We start from the raw sequence: 16,003 nt of genomic DNA, 5'->3' as shown, positions 1-16,003 counted from the left end.
TGCAAACAAACACAGTGTATTGGTGATTTGGAAAATAATACTGTGTACAAGCTTCAGTATTGTAAAAGAAGTTTTAGAATATACATATTATCTCAAGTATGACTTTTATATTTTGATAAGCAACTAAATAAAAGGAAAACAGGTCATAAATTCAAATATGATAAGATAATAAACTGACAGAAAAGATATGTATCATTCACTCCTCAGAGAACTGAGAAGGCCAAGTTACGAAATGTTCAAAAGGAAGTGCACGTCACTCAGACCCCAACATGAGAGGAACCCACCTGCTTTGAGGAGAAGGAGGCATACAGGCATCTTTAGGGGGCAAAATATATATGTTGTATGTGGCATTTGGAATTAGTAACTCCTCCTTTGGGAAGGAGAGAGGGATAGGTTGAGAAGGTTAGCAAATGCCTCTTTGCCTCGCCTCATCCTCAAAACAGGTGAGGTCCCTCCCATTCTGGGGTCTGAGTGATCTACTTTCCATGTTAACTTTCCCAACCCAGCTTTCTCTCTTCCCCAAAGGAGGAAGGATGACTGCCACATAGTACAGACATTTCACCTCCTGTAGGCTGTTACTGACCAGGAATTATCTCACATAATTTTCCTTTCAGTATTATTCACTCCTGTAGTCATAAATCATCATGTCTGTAAATGTCATGAAGAAATTAATCATTATTGTTACACTGCCATCTCCTAACTCTGGTCCCAAGATGTGGAATTGTTTGCAAGTAATGCATTGCAACATTTACAGTTAGGACAAAATATACATTCTTAAGAGTCTTACAAGAACATTGGTGAGACAGATACAGAACTAGGCTCATGTATGCAGTAAAAATGAAGTCTGAGAACAAGACTGCTACACTTTTTACTTATTTACACAACACACAACTGTCTACTGCTTTCAGTTCATCAGATAACCGCAGTATCTGGATGTTTCTGGTCTTCTTCCAGTGGTAGTAACACTGGTGAAAAAGTAGACTTTAGATTTTTGAAAAAGGAAAAAAAACTCATCCTCTTCTTACAAATCATGACTCTCAGATGTACAAATCATTTTTTCATTCACACATGATGTTTTGTCACTCCCATCCTGATGGAGACCTCCAGAGACATGGGATAAGTCAAGTTATGCATCAACAGGCAGAAGTAACTGCTGTGGGCTGCTTCTGTAAAGAGTGCTATTAACAAATTATGGCTAGCACTGACTTGCTCAGTGCTATTAACAAATTATGGCTAGCACTGACTTGCTCAAAGTGATAATTATCTCTAGGTTATGAGAAAAATAAACTACTGTGATAAAAAGCCTCTGCTCTTCCTCCTGTAATATTCAGCAGCTGTTTTTATCTAATACTTAAAACAAATTGGTTAAACTTTTCACCGGTCACAAACTGATTGCAGTATACTAGTATAATCACTTATCAGAGGTGCTGATAATGTTTGTTCTGTATAATGGACACTTTGTAGATTGTTTATATACATACCAGAAGCCGCTTTTAGTATACCTAGTTCAACATGTTTCTGCAGGAAGTTGTTGGAACTGCAATAATTTCTATTACACACTATTGGACATGGGAAATTTTGACTTGAAGTATGTTATCATATTTATTTCTACATCACCTACAGCAAGCAGCATTTGCTGACAATTACAGATTTCATTAGTTGATTCAGCAGTTCTGTGGTACCTGCTTCCCAACTGAAATTATAATCAAATCGTAATCCCAAGAACTTGACACTTTCAGCCTCTTCTATCTCCCAAGTTTTCATATTTTATTCACATGTTGAGTACAAATGTCTTAAAAGTTCTCAACAACATACACTGACCTTTCTTTTCTTCTTAATTTTAATTTCTCTGATTTAGTTAGATATGATGTCAGTGAAAATGTTATTAATGGTTCTTCTTAAAACTACGAAGTCACTGTTTAGTACATTGTTTACGTCATATGCAAAGGAAACAAATTTAATGTACACAAGGAAAAATAAGGACGTACGTTGAAACCCTATGGGATACCATATGTGACTACTTCTCAGTTGGATTATTCAATACAGAATGCTTTCCTATTGGCCCCTATGATTCGTTTTTGAGGGACATGGCATGAACCATTTCAAGAAGTTAGGGGTCAGTGCAGAACTGCAGCATTGTGGAAATATTGCTGTATGGTTCATACATCCTCAATCAACTCAACACCAACTACAAATTTCAAGAGTGGCTGAAAAAAAATCACTCACACTTCTTGCTTGAACCACTAAGCAAATATGTGGCCTAAAACAATACCATATAAAGAAAGCCTACACAAAACTAAAAAGATCATAATACTTCCAGTCTTTGTAAAAGTACATTTTGAAAGGCTGTCTCACCAGCAGGATGTAATTCACTTAATAAAGGCTAATTCTGAAACAGTGCTAAGCAACACTGATTGGTTCTTGCATATTGTCAATGTTTATTGATTCCTGATAGCATACTGACAACAACAGTGATCAAAATGAGGTTAGTGCAGATGAGGGTGATGTTTGATACAGAAGCAAATCAGCAATAAAATTTTAACAAAACCAGCCACTTCATGTACTGGCTGTGCTATCCTTCAGGTGTTGTACATAGTCTCATCCCATTGAGTACAACACACAGAACATTTGTCAAACCATATGAAACTGTCAAAAAAGTGCTTCTTTGGGAAATGGTTAGTTGTGCAGCACATTTTCTTGAATGTTGGTTATGTTGCCAAAGTATTGACCCTCCTTGTGAATATTGCTCTGTCTTTTATGGTAGGTTCGTATTGATAACACCAAGTCTTGTCATCCATGATGATTTTTTCCAGAAAAGAATTGTCTGTAGTTCACATTTCAGTCAAGTCATGCCAGGTGTCCATGTGTTGTCGTTTATATTGGGAGACAAGACATGCGGGACAGGCTATGCACTCAGTTTTGTATTCTTTAAAATATTCTGGAGAATATCTTGAACACCCGATAGAGAGATCTTGCTCCATTGCAATTTGTGGCACAATAATACTGACACGGTACAGTGACACGTCCACCACTTAACACTGCCTGCCCACAACTGACAGGTGGAATGCACCATCTCTTGTTTATAATTGTTAGTTGAAGCTGCAACTGTAGTTTCTGCATTGACTTCCCTTATATGCCAGGAATTAAATCAGTCTCAGAATGTTTTGCACGGATGGTATATGAAGACTGATTCAGCCACGAGTGGCACTACTGCCCATTTCAGCTTTAGTAGTGTGGATACTGACTCCTGCTTACAGCATATCCATGTCCCCTCATTCCCATTTTACTGTTAACTTCCTGAGTATATGATAGAATATGCAGCTCGGCTCGCACTCTGTGATGGGATGTGGGAAATATTTCTGCATTATCTGCTTATGGATCTTCGTATGCATATCATCACAACTATATAGAAGCAGCATACATGAGTTCAGATCCAGTAGTATGAAGTAAAACAATGCAACTACTAGTTATTCAAGATGACAGGAAGACAATAAGTGTGAATGGAAAACAAAAAATGTTTCTTTATTTTACGACAACTCTAAGTGCCACCTACAGGTGATGAGTTGCAGAGACTACGCTGTTCTGAGGACACACAGTGAATTACATAGAAATACCATAACGAAAAGATAAAACAATTGAAAATTGTGAGAAAGTGCTACTCCATTTGATGGCTGAAGTATAATTACTAACAATTTGTACAACATAGTATTACCTGAATGTATGCTGTAAGTAGAATCCTGTTGGTATTGTGAAAGATGAACACCAGCCGTTTCCACATTCTAACTGGTAATCCATTTTGAAAAAAATTTGATGCCAGAGCTCTCCCTCTTCTCGGCTAGCTTACTCGTGTCACAACCTGATACCAACATATTTCGGAACTAATAATTCATTTACACAACATCAGTTTTAACACAAATGTTTTAAGGTGCTACTGAACAGCCGTATATGTTATTTTTGTTACCTGTCTTACTATGGCATGTACTTTTTGATATGCCAACTTTCAGAACTGTGTTTGTAAATATTTAATAAGGATGAGAAACATGATACAGTAATTACTGTAGTTTTTACACACTTCACAAATGATACCTTTAGTCTGTTCAGGTTTTTCTGATGTTACTGGGAGAAACTTTCAGTAACGGTGGAGGTAAACAAATATAGCAAAATAAGATGTAAAATGTTGACGGCTATGGTCCCATCAATCAAAATAAATAAATAAATAAATAAAAAATAGCCAGCCAGGAGGTGGTCATACTATCGAGACAATCATTTTTAAACTGCCCTGAAATTTGTCAGTTGTTTCAAACTACATTATCCAATATTCACTCAGGCAATGACAGAGCTACAATACATTCAAGTGCAGCTGCTCTAACAGCACTTTATAATGTCACAGAACTTTTTCGAATCTGTGGTGATGAGGTGCAGCAATCAGTGATAACAGTATGAATGAACAAATGGTCATGGTTGCAAAACTGGATTTTTTTATCCTATTTATCCTCCAGTGACACTTTTTACCTTATATAAGGCATCTTCAGATTGGCCTATGAGAAAAAATACAGCCTCTTGTATAAATGGCATCACCTCAATTTAGCAAAATTGCTCTAGTAGGAAAAAATAAAATAACTTACTGGCAAAATATTGTGTTACGCTCATAGGACGCCATGCATCCAAATGTCCCAGCAGGAACTGCCTTGATCAGAATTTCAAAAAACTTGGTGTAGTGGCCTATAAGATATATCAGAATATGGCCAGTAAAATGTTCGAAAACCAGTAAACAGTCTAATGCACTAAAAGCCCAAAACACACTCAAACAAAATTTAAAAATATATAAAAAGCTAACTTACTGATATATGGAAGATGTTAAATACATGGGAAAATGCACCTAAAACACATGAAAGTCCCAGCAAATAGCTACCCTTGTCAATATTTTTATGAACGCCCCTCACAGTGTCCTATAAAACATCACCTCAAGAAAAGTCAGGGAGTATTCAAAAGTAAATAAGCAGATTAGTCTCGCAAGAAGTGGGTATGTATGTATAAATAGGGAGCAGGTTACCTTGCCAGATGTGCAGCACTGTCCACATCCACTGAAATCGAATATACACCTACATAGACACATCACAGAGCAAATAAGTAGGATATGCAGTTGTTCATTCTTCTGGCTGTGAATATGGTGGTGAGCATTACACACATACAAGTAATATATGGCTAGTAACGTAGCCCATGGCAAATGGCACGTGTAGGCGATGGGTTGCATCAGCTGTTAGGTTTCCATATATAATCGCCAAGAGAAACATGACAACAGTAAAGCCATATCAAAGATCTTGCTTAAAATTGCAGATAAAATATTTATACAAATGGGTAATAATAAAGAAGACTAAATAATTTTTTTAAAAAATCAAAAAGTATAAAAGTGATACTGCTGTGGCCTATATGAATAAAACTTGCACAAGCGAAACAAGAGAACTAATTTCTCAGTGGAACAGGCAGTACTAAGGCTAAAAAGCATTTTGTACATTGTATCATACAATATTTAACATATTTGAGGCTTAATTTTGACTGAAAAGGTGAACATCTACAAAATTAATTTTAGCCACAATACTCAGAATCAGAATTTTATTGTGTCATGACATATGTACATAAATCATTGATTTAAATAAAATAGAAAGAAACATTGCACATGGGAAAAATATATTAAAAACAAAGATTCCATGACTTCCCAAACGGGAAAGCGCTGGTAGATTGGCACAATAAAAAAACACACAAACGCACACACAAAATTTCGAGCTTTCGCAACCCACGGTTGCTTAGTCAGGAAAGAGGGAAGGAGAGGGAAAGATGAAAGGATGTGGGTTTTAAAGGAGAGGGTAAGGAGTCATTCCAATCCCGGGAGTGGAAAGACTTACCTCAGGGGGAAAAAAGAGACAGGTATACACTCGCGCGCACACACACACATATCCATCCACACATATACAGACACAAGCAGACATATTTAAAGGCAAAGAGTTTGGGCAGAGATGTCAGTCGAGGCGGAAGTGCAGAGGCAAAGATGTTGTTGAATGACAGGTGAGGTATGAGTGGCGGCAACTTGAAATTAGCGGAGATTGAGGCCTGGTGGATAACGGGAAGAGAGGATATATTGAAGGGCAGGTTCCCATCTCCGGAGTTCGGATAGGTTGGTGTTAGTGGGAAGTATCCAGATAACCCGGACGGTGTAACACTGTGCCAAGATGTGCTGGCCGTGCACCAAGGCATGTTTAGCCACAGGGTGATCCTCATTACCAACAAACACTGTCTGCCTGTGTCCACTCATGTGAATGGACAGTTTGTTGCTGGTCATTCCCACATAGAAAGCGTCACAGTGTAGGCAGGTCAGTTGGTAAATCACGTGGGTGCTTTCACACGTGGTTCTGCCTTTGATCGTGTACACCTTCCGGGTTACAGGCCTGGAGTAGGTGGTGGTGGGAGGGTGCGTGGGACAGGTTTTACACTGGGGGCGGTTACAAGGGTAGGAGCCAGAGGGTAGGGAAGGTGGTTTGGGGATTTCATAGGGATGAACCAAGAGGTTACAAAGGTTAGGTGGACGGCAGAAAGACACTCTTGGTGGAGTGGGGAGGATTTCATGAAGGATGGATCTCATTTCGGGGCAGGATTTGAGGAAGTCGTATCCCTGCTGGAGAGCCACATTCAGAGTCTGATCCAGTCCCGGGAAGTATCTTGTCACAAGTGGGGACTTCTGGGGTTCTTCTGTGAGAGGTTCTGGGTTTGAGGGGATGAGGAAGTGGCTCTGGTTATTTGCTTCTGTACCATATCGGGAGGGTAGTTGCGGGATGCGAAAGCTGTTTTCAGGTTGTTGGTGTAATAGTTCAGGGATTCAGGACTGGAGCAGATTCGTTTGCCACAAAGGCCTAGGTTGTAGGGAAGAGACCATTTGATATGGAATGGGTGGCAGCTGTCATAATGGAGGTACTGTTGCTTGTTGATGGGTTTGATGTGGACGGATGTGTGAAGCTGGCCATTGGACAGATGGAGGTCAACGTCAAGGAAAGTGGCATGGGATTTGGAGTAGGCCCAGGTGAATCTGATGGAACCAAAGGAGTTGAGGTCGGAGAGGAAATTCTTGAGTTCTTCTTCACTATGAGTCCAGATCATGAAGATGTCATCAATAAATCTGTACCAAACTTTGGGTTGGCAGGCTTGGGTAACCAGGAAGGCTTCCTCTAAGCGACCCATAAATAGGTGGCTTATTAGGGGGCCATCCTGGTACCCATGGCTGTTCCCTTTAATTGTTGGTATGTCTGGCCTTCAAAAGTGAAGAAGTTGTGAGTCAGGATGAAACTGGCTAAGGTGATGAGGAAAGAGGTTTTAGGTAGGGTGGCAGGTGATCGGCGTGAAAGGAAGTGCTCCATTGCAGCGAGGCCCTGGGCGTGTGGGATATTTGTGTATAGGGAAGTGGCATTAATGGTTACAAGGATGGTTTCTGAGGGTAACAGACTGGGTTCCAGGCGTTCGAGAAAGTGGTTGGTGTCTTTGATGAAGGATGGGAGACTGCATGCAATGGGTTGAAGGTGTTGATCTACGTAGGCAGAGATACGTTCTGTGGGGGCTTGGTAACCAGCTACAATGGGGCGGCCGGGATGTTTGGATTTGTGAATTTTAGGAAGTAGGTAGAAGGTAGGAGTGCGAGGTGTCGGTGGGGTCAGGAGGTTGATGGAGTCAGGTGAAAGGTTTCAGACATACCAACAATTAAAGGGAACAGCCATGGGTACCAGGATGGCCGCCTTGTATGCCAGCCTATTTATGGGTCGCTTAGAGGAAGCCTTCTTGGTTACCCAAGCCTGCCAACCCAAAGTTTGGTACAGATTTATTGATGACATCTTCATGATCTGGACTCATAGTGAAGAAGAACTCCAGAATTTCCTCTCCAACCTCAACTCCTTTGGTTCCGTCAGATTCACCTGGGCCTACTCCAAATCCCATGCCACTTTCCTTGACGTTGACCTCCATCTGTCCAATGGCCACCTTCACACATCCATCCACATCAAACCCACCAACAAGCAACAGTACCTCCATTATGACAGCTGCTACCCATTCCACATCAAACGGTCCCTTCCCTACAGCCTAGGACTTTGTGGCAAACGAATCTGCTCCAGTCCTGAATCCCTGAACCATTACACCAACAACGTGAAAACAGCTTTCGCATCCCGCAACTACCCTCCCGACATGGTACAGAAGCAAATAACCAGAGCCACTTCCTCATCCCCTCAAGCCCAGAACCTCTCACAGAAGAACCCCAGAAGTGCCCCACTTGTGACAGGATACTTCCCGGGACTGGATCAGACTCTGAATGTGACTCTCCAGCAGGGATACGACTTCCTCAAATCCTGCCCCGAAATGAGATCCATCCTTCATGAAATCCTCCCCACTCCACCAAGAGTGTCTTTCCGCCATCCACCTAACCTTCGTAACCTCTTGGTTCATTCCTATGAAATCCCCAAACCACCATCCCTACCCTCTGGCTCCTACCCTTGTAACCGCCCTCAGTGTAAGACCTGTCCCATGCACCCTCCCACCACCACCTACTCCAGGCCTGTAACCCGGAAGGTGTACACAATCAAAGGCAGAGCCACGTGTGAAAGCACCCACGTGATTTACCAACTGACCTGCCTACACTGTGACGCTTTCTATGTGGGAATGACCAGCAACAAACTGTCCATTTGCATGAAGGGACACAGGCAGACAGTGTTTGTTGGTAATGAGGATCACACTGTGGCTAAACATGCCTTGGTGCACGGCCAGCACATCTTGGCACAGTGTTACACTGTCCGGGTTATCTGGATACTTCCCATTAACACCAACCTATCCGAACTCCGGAGATGGGAACTTGCCCTTCAATATATCCTCTCTTCCCGTTATCCACCAGGCCTCAATCTCCGCTAATTTCAAGTTGCCGCCACTCATACCTCACTTGTCATTCAACAACATCTTTGCCTCTGCACTTCCGCCTCGACTGACATCTCTGCCCAAACTCTTTGCCTTTAAGTATGTCTGCTTGTGTCTGTATATGTGTGGATGGATGTGTGTGTGTGTGCGCGCGAGTGTATACCTGTCTCTTTTTCCCCCTGAGGTAAGTCTTTCCACTCCCGGGACTGGAATGACTCCTTACCCTCTCCCTTAAAACCCACATCCTTTCATCTTTCCCTCTCCTTCCCTCTTTCCTGACTAAGCAACCGTGGGTTGCGAAAGCTCGAAATTTTGTGTGTGCGTTTGTGTGTTTTTTTATTGTGTCAATCTACCAGCACTTTCCCGTTTGGGAAGTCATGGAATCTTTGTTTTTAATAAATCATTGATTTAAAATACAGGAGACTCCTCAATATAGATAATGTACCAGAGATACATATGATGTGTCAAACAGAGCAAAAACAATCTCAATTTACAAAAATCATTACAGATTTCTTGATTACTCTACAAAGAAATCTTCTTTGTAATTTAAAAATTCCATGAGTGAATAATAATGTTTTTGCACTAGGATGGTACATAATCTTCAGTAAATCTAGTTCCATACTATGAAAGTTTTTCATTTTTACTTTATTATAAATTTTCATAGCCATATAATGAGGAATCTGGGAGTAGTGTTTTAGCCTGTGAGACAGCAATATGAAATTGTCTTTGTTTATTGTATCATACATATGTTGAAAATGACTTTCTATGAATAATTCTAGATTGGTATGGACAAGTTAAAGTTAAAATTTTTATATCCCTGAATAAAGGTTGGCATGACTGAGAGTGATGTTATGTTTAGCGGTAAATTGTTTACATAAAATAAAAACAGGATTGGGCCCAAGTTTGAACCTTTTGAAATGTCCTGTGAAATAATTTTCCATTCTGAGAAACAATTTCCTGTACCTGACATTACAACTGCCCTTCGTTTTCTATTTGTTAAATATGATTTGAACCATTTCACAGCATTATCATTTATTCTGCATCTTTCTAATTTGTGAAACAGTACAGAGTGGTTTACACAGTCAAAATCCTTCAGAAGGTCACAGAAAATTCCTGTGACTTTTTGGGATTTGTGCAGAGATAAGCAAATTATCTCAACAAATCTGTTGATAGTACATGTTGTATCAGCCTTTTCTGGAAACTGAAGTGATATTGGATATTGTCATGAAATTCTGGATCTGGGTTGCAACAACTTTCTCGAATGCTTGTGAAAATATTGAGGGAAGTCTTATTGGAAGGTACTGTCCTGCATCTTTCTTTGAGCCTTTCTTGAATAATGGCTTTACTACTGCATAGTTTAGAGCATCTGGGAAGCATCCTTCTTCAAATGACTGATGTATTATTTCAGATATTACACTAGAAGCTGTATTAATTGTTCTGTTGGGTATTTTGTACCATCCAGTGGAATTTTTATTTTTAAGGGATAATACTACTTTTTTTCACATCTTTAGCTGTATTAGCTGTAATTCATTCAAATTGACTTACAACTTGCCTGCTATCCTAATTGGAACCAAAGGGTTGGATATTACCTAAGTAACCACTTACACCGACATAAGTTTTTGCTTACATTTGTGAGAAACACGTTTGAAATATTTTGATATTTCTGAGGGATTGACAGTGGATTGCCACTTGTCGTAATTTTGGAAATTTGTGGACGGCCGTCTATCACACCAAGATGAGATTTTATGACTGAGTATACTGCTATTGATTTATTTGCCCTGTGGTTCAGGATTAATTTTTTGTGCCATTTCTTTTGTTACCTGTACCACCCTTCTAAATACAGTTTTATACCTTTTTATATACTTTATAAAATCTAAATTCATATTACTTTTCAGTTCATTATGTAAATGTCTTTCTTTGGCACTTGACACTTTTATACCAGGAGTTACCCAATTCAGTTTGCTTGTCATTTTTTATAGCAGACTGTGAGGGGAAATATTTCCTTAAAAACATGCAAAAAACTCACATAATTTTTAGAACCTGTAGTACATTCATCCACTGACCAGTTTATTTCTTTAAGCCTACAAGAAAACAAGTTTATATTTTTCTCACTGAAGCATCATTTGATGCACGTTTTTGTAATGGCTTGTTCATTTACTTTTGGTAGCTCCAAAAACAGTGCAGTATGACCAGAAATACATAAATCAATGCAGAATTTTTTTGTATCATCAAATAGATAATTTGTCAGCATATTATCCGTACAGTTTGCAGTTTGTTTACTCTCTCTTGTGAATGCTGTGAAGTTTATCTTGAAACCAAATGCTTGAATTAGATCAACAAATTCTGTGATTCACTGGATTTGTTTATTATGTACATGTTAAAATCAACAGCTATTATAATCCTGTTTCTCTAAAAGATAGATTCCTTAGTTTAAACAGAAGATCTAGGAAGGAATGTAACAATATTATGAAAAGGATAGTTGCTACTCTCTCTCTCTCTCTCTCTCTCTCTCTCTCACACACACACACACACACGCACACACACACACACGACCACAGTCTCTGGCTGCTGAGGCCAGACCGCAAGCAGCAGTGCATGATGGGAGAGGCAACCGGGTGGTGGGGGTAAGGAGGAGGCTGGGGTGGGGAGGGGGAGGGCTAGCAGCACAAGGGTGAGGGATGGTAGAGTGCTGCTTGTGGGAGAATACAGGGATGAGGTGGAGAAAGGGTAGGGTAGCTAGGTGCACGCAGGAGGTTAAATGGAGGGCAGGGGGCAGGAGGGGGGGGGGGGGGGCAGAGGAAAAGGAGACAAGTAGAAACACTGTGGGTGTGTTAGGAAATGGATAAGACATTCCTCATTTCAGGGCATGATGAGAGGTAACTGAAACCCTGTCGGAGAATGTGCTTCAGTTGCTCCAGTCTTAGGTGGTACTGATTTGTGTGTGTGTGTGTGTGTGTGTGGGGGGGGGGGGGTCTGTTTTCGATGAAGATCTTGTTGGCCGAAAGCTCACTTTCTGACAATCTTTTTTTTTTTTTATACCTATCTGCAACCGAGCATCTCCACTATACGGTGAGTAGCAACTACACCTTTCATAATATTGCTAGTTTAAACAGAAATACTTTTGTTACTTCTTTACCTGAGACTCTGCGTATCAAAATTATTACATTGTTTTGCCCCTATAATTCTGTACAGCACATTGCAAATGTGACTTCTTCATTTATAAAATTAAAAACATCTCTTACTTTAAATGTTAAAGAATTTTTAATTGGTATTGGGGAACTCCCATGGATTTTGCTACTTTTACAAAAGCTACTGGCTACAACACAGTTCTTTAATTTGTTAAGGATTTTGATGCAGTCTTTTGTTAGCCAATGTTCACTTAGGCAAAGGACTGATATATTTCTCCCTCCTGCCAAGAAAATTTGTAGATCATCAACTTTTCTTCTCTGCCATTCATATGTTTCATTGTAAGCCATTTTTTTTAACTGCATCAAAAATGTGCTTTCACTGTTACCTATTGTCTTAAGAATGGATTTTCTAACAGATTTTTATCTTTTATTCTTTTAGGCAGCTTGTCACCCCCATACTCACATCTAGTTACCCTTATTGTCTATAATTCTGCACATGTATTTATTTATTTATTTTCTGTCCATATAACAAAAAGTTTTCGGACATTGTCAGGAAAATTTAGATTACATTACACATATACAGTAAAATATTTATATTCTTTCATAACAACATATAGATCACACACACGTCTGTACACATTATTTTTCAAAAGGGCACTACAAGTAGATTCCTCTATAGTGTAACACAATTTAGCTTATATTTATAATAGTACGGTACACATAATACAGGGTATAATTACACTCTTTCATACCACTGATAAGCTGGAGACATTGTCTATATACACTGTTTTCCAAGATGGCACTACAACATAAAGTCCTCTATAGAGTAACAACACTTCTCTATTAATAATTGCTTCAGTCTACTCTTTAGCATATTTAAATTTACTTTCTTGAGTTCACAGGGTAGTGCATTGTAGAAAATTGCTCCCATTCTGTGTGGGCTGTGGTTCGTTGCTTTTTTATTGGTCACAATTCTATGAAAGTTTTCCCTTCCCCGTGTATCATAGTTGTGTACATTACTGTTTCTCATATTATATTCAGGATTTTGTTTCATGAACATGACTGTCTGCAGTATATACATGGAGTACACCGTAAGAATTTTATATTTTCTAAAGATGTCTCTACAAGGCTCTCTCTTCTTTACCTTGGCTACCATTCTTACTGCCTTTTTTTGTAATCTAAAAAGTCTATCTATATGAACTGCTGATGCGCCACCCCATATCCCAATACCATACTGAAGGTGCGGATGAATTAACCCAAAATATATTAGCCTTAAAGTATCATGGTCCAAGAAGGCTGAGACCCGTTTCAGTAGATACACATTTCTACTGATATTTGTCATGGTCTTTCCATGATAAGTGTTCATCAACAACGATGCCCAAAAATTTATGTGAATTTGCATATGCAAGACCCAATGGGGATTGTTGTTGTTGTTGTCGTCTTCAGTCCTGAGACTGGTTTGATGCAGCTCTCCATGCTACTCTATCCTGTGCAAGCTTCTTCATCTCCCAGTACCTACTGCAACCTACATCCTTCTGAATCTGCTTAGTGTATTCATCTCTTGGTCTCCCCCTACAATTTTTATCCTCCACACTGCCTTCCAATACTAAATTGGTGATCCCTTGATGCCTCAGAACATGTCCTACCAACCGGTCCCTTCTTCTGGTCAAGTTGTGCCACAAACTCCTCTTCTCCCCAATCCTATTCAATACTTCCTCATTAGTTATGTGATCTACCCATCTAATCTTCAGCATTCTTCTGTAGCACCACATTTCAAAAGCTTCTATTCTCTTCTTGTCCAAACTATTTACCGTCCATGTTTCACTTCCATACATGGCTACACTCCATACAAATACTTTCAGAAACGACTTCCTGACACTTAAATCTATACTCGATGTTAACAAATTTCTCTTCTTCAGAAACACTTTCCTTGCCATTGCCAGTCTACATTTTATATCCTCTCTGCTTCGACCATCATCAGTTATTTTGCTCCCCAAATAGCAAAACTCCTTTACTACTTTAAGTGTGTCATTTCCTAATCTAATTCCCTCAGCATCACCCGACTTAATTCGACTACATTCCATTACCCTCGTTTTGCTTTTGTTGATGTTTATCTTATATCCTCCCTTCAAGACACCATCCATTCCGTTCAACTGCTCTTCCAAGTCCTTTGCTGTCTCTGACAGAATTACAATGTCATCGGCGAACCTCAAAGTTTTTATTTCTTCTCCATGGATTTTAATACCTACTCCGAATTTTTCTTTTGTTTCCTTTACTGCTTGCTCAATATACAGATTGAATAACATTGGGGAGAGGTTGCAACCCTGTCTCACTCCCTTCCCAACCGCTGCTTCCCTCTCATGCCCCTCGACTCTTATAACTGCCATCTGGTTTCTGTACAAATTGTAAATAGCCTTTCGCTCCCTGTATTTTACCCCTGCCATCTTTAGAATTTGAAAGAGAGTATTCCAGTCAACATTGTCAAAAGCTTTCTCTAAGTCTACAAAGGCTAGAAACGTGGGTTTGCCTTTCCTTAATCTTTCTTCTAAGATAAGTCGTAAGGTCAGTATTGCCTCACGTGTTCCAGTATTTCTACGGAATCCAAACTGATCTTCCCCGAGGTCGGCTTCTACTAGTTTCTCCATTCGTCTGTAAAGAATTCGTGTTAGTATTTTGCAGCTGTGGCTTATTAAACTGATTGTTTGGTAATTTTCACATCTGTCAACACCTGCCTTCTTTGGGATTGGAATTATTATATTCTTCTTGAAGTCTGAGGGTATTTCGCCTGTTTCATACATCTTGCTCACCAGATGGTAGAGTTTTGTCAGGACTGGCTCTCCCAAGGCCGTCAGTAGTTCTACTGGAATGTTGTCTACTCCGGGGGCCTTGTTTCGACTCAGGTCTTTCAGTGCTCTGTCAAACTCTTCACGCAGTATCGTATCTCCCATTTCATTTTCATCTACTTCCTCTTCCATTTCCATAATATTGTCCTCAAGTACATCACCCTTGTATAGACCCTCTATATACTCCTTCCACCTTTCTGCTTTCCCTTCTTTGCTTAGAACTGGGTTTCCATCTGAGCTCTTGATGTTCATACAAGTGGTTCTCTTATCTCCAAAGGTCTCTTTAATTTTCCTGTAGGCAGTATCTATCTTACCCCTAGTGAGATAAGCCTCTACATCCTTACATTTGTCCTCTAGCCATCCCTGCTTAGCCATTCTGCACTTCCTGTCGATCTCATTTTTGAGACGTTTGTATTCCTATTTGCCTGCTTCATTTACTGCTTTTTTATATTTTCTCCTTTCATCAATTAAATTCAATATTTCTTCTGTTACCCAAGGATTTCTACTAGCCCTCGTCTTTTTACCTACTTGATCCTCTGCTGCCTTCACTACTTCATCCCTCAAAGCTACCCATTCTTCTTCTACTGTATTTCTTTCCCCCATTCCTGTCAATTGTTCCCTTATGCTGTCCCTGAAACTCTGTACAACCTCTGGTTCTTTCAGTTTATCCAGGTCCCATCTCCTTAAATTCCCACCTTTTTGCAGTTTCTTCAGTTTTAATCTACAGGTCATAACCAATAGATTGTGGTCAGAGTCCACATCTGCCCCTGGAAATGTCTTACAATTTAAAACCTGGTTCCTAAATCTCTGTCTTACCATTATATAATCTATCTGAAACCTTTTAGTATCTCCAGGGTTCTTCCATGTATACAACCTTCTATCATGATTCTTAAACCAAGTGTTAGCTATGATTAAGTTGTGCTCTGTGCAAAATTCTACCAGGCGGCTTCCTCTTTTATTTCTTAGCCCCAATCCATATTCACCTACTACGTTTCCTTCTCTCCCTTTTCCTACACTCGAATTCCAGTCACCCATGACTATTAAATTTTCATCTCCATTCACTATCTGAATAATTTCTTTTATTTCATCATA

At 39.7% G+C, this 16,003-nt stretch overlaps 1 protein-coding gene across 4 annotated transcripts in view; it reads left to right on the top strand.

The window, feature by feature from the left end:
• The window catches only part of LOC126190999 (cytosolic carboxypeptidase 1-like), a 519,277-nt gene that overhangs the window by 477,602 nt on the left and 25,672 nt on the right, over positions 1-16,003 (top strand). The gene's annotated exons all lie outside the window — the stretch shown is intronic.

The sequence above is a fragment of the Schistocerca cancellata genome, chromosome 6, assembly GCF_023864275.1.
Source record: "Schistocerca cancellata isolate TAMUIC-IGC-003103 chromosome 6, iqSchCanc2.1, whole genome shotgun sequence".
In the NCBI taxonomy this organism is placed as follows: Eukaryota; Metazoa; Arthropoda; class Insecta; order Orthoptera; family Acrididae; genus Schistocerca; species Schistocerca cancellata.
The sequence above is the reverse complement of the archived record's forward strand: the minus strand, read 5'-3'. Positions and strand labels throughout refer to the sequence as shown.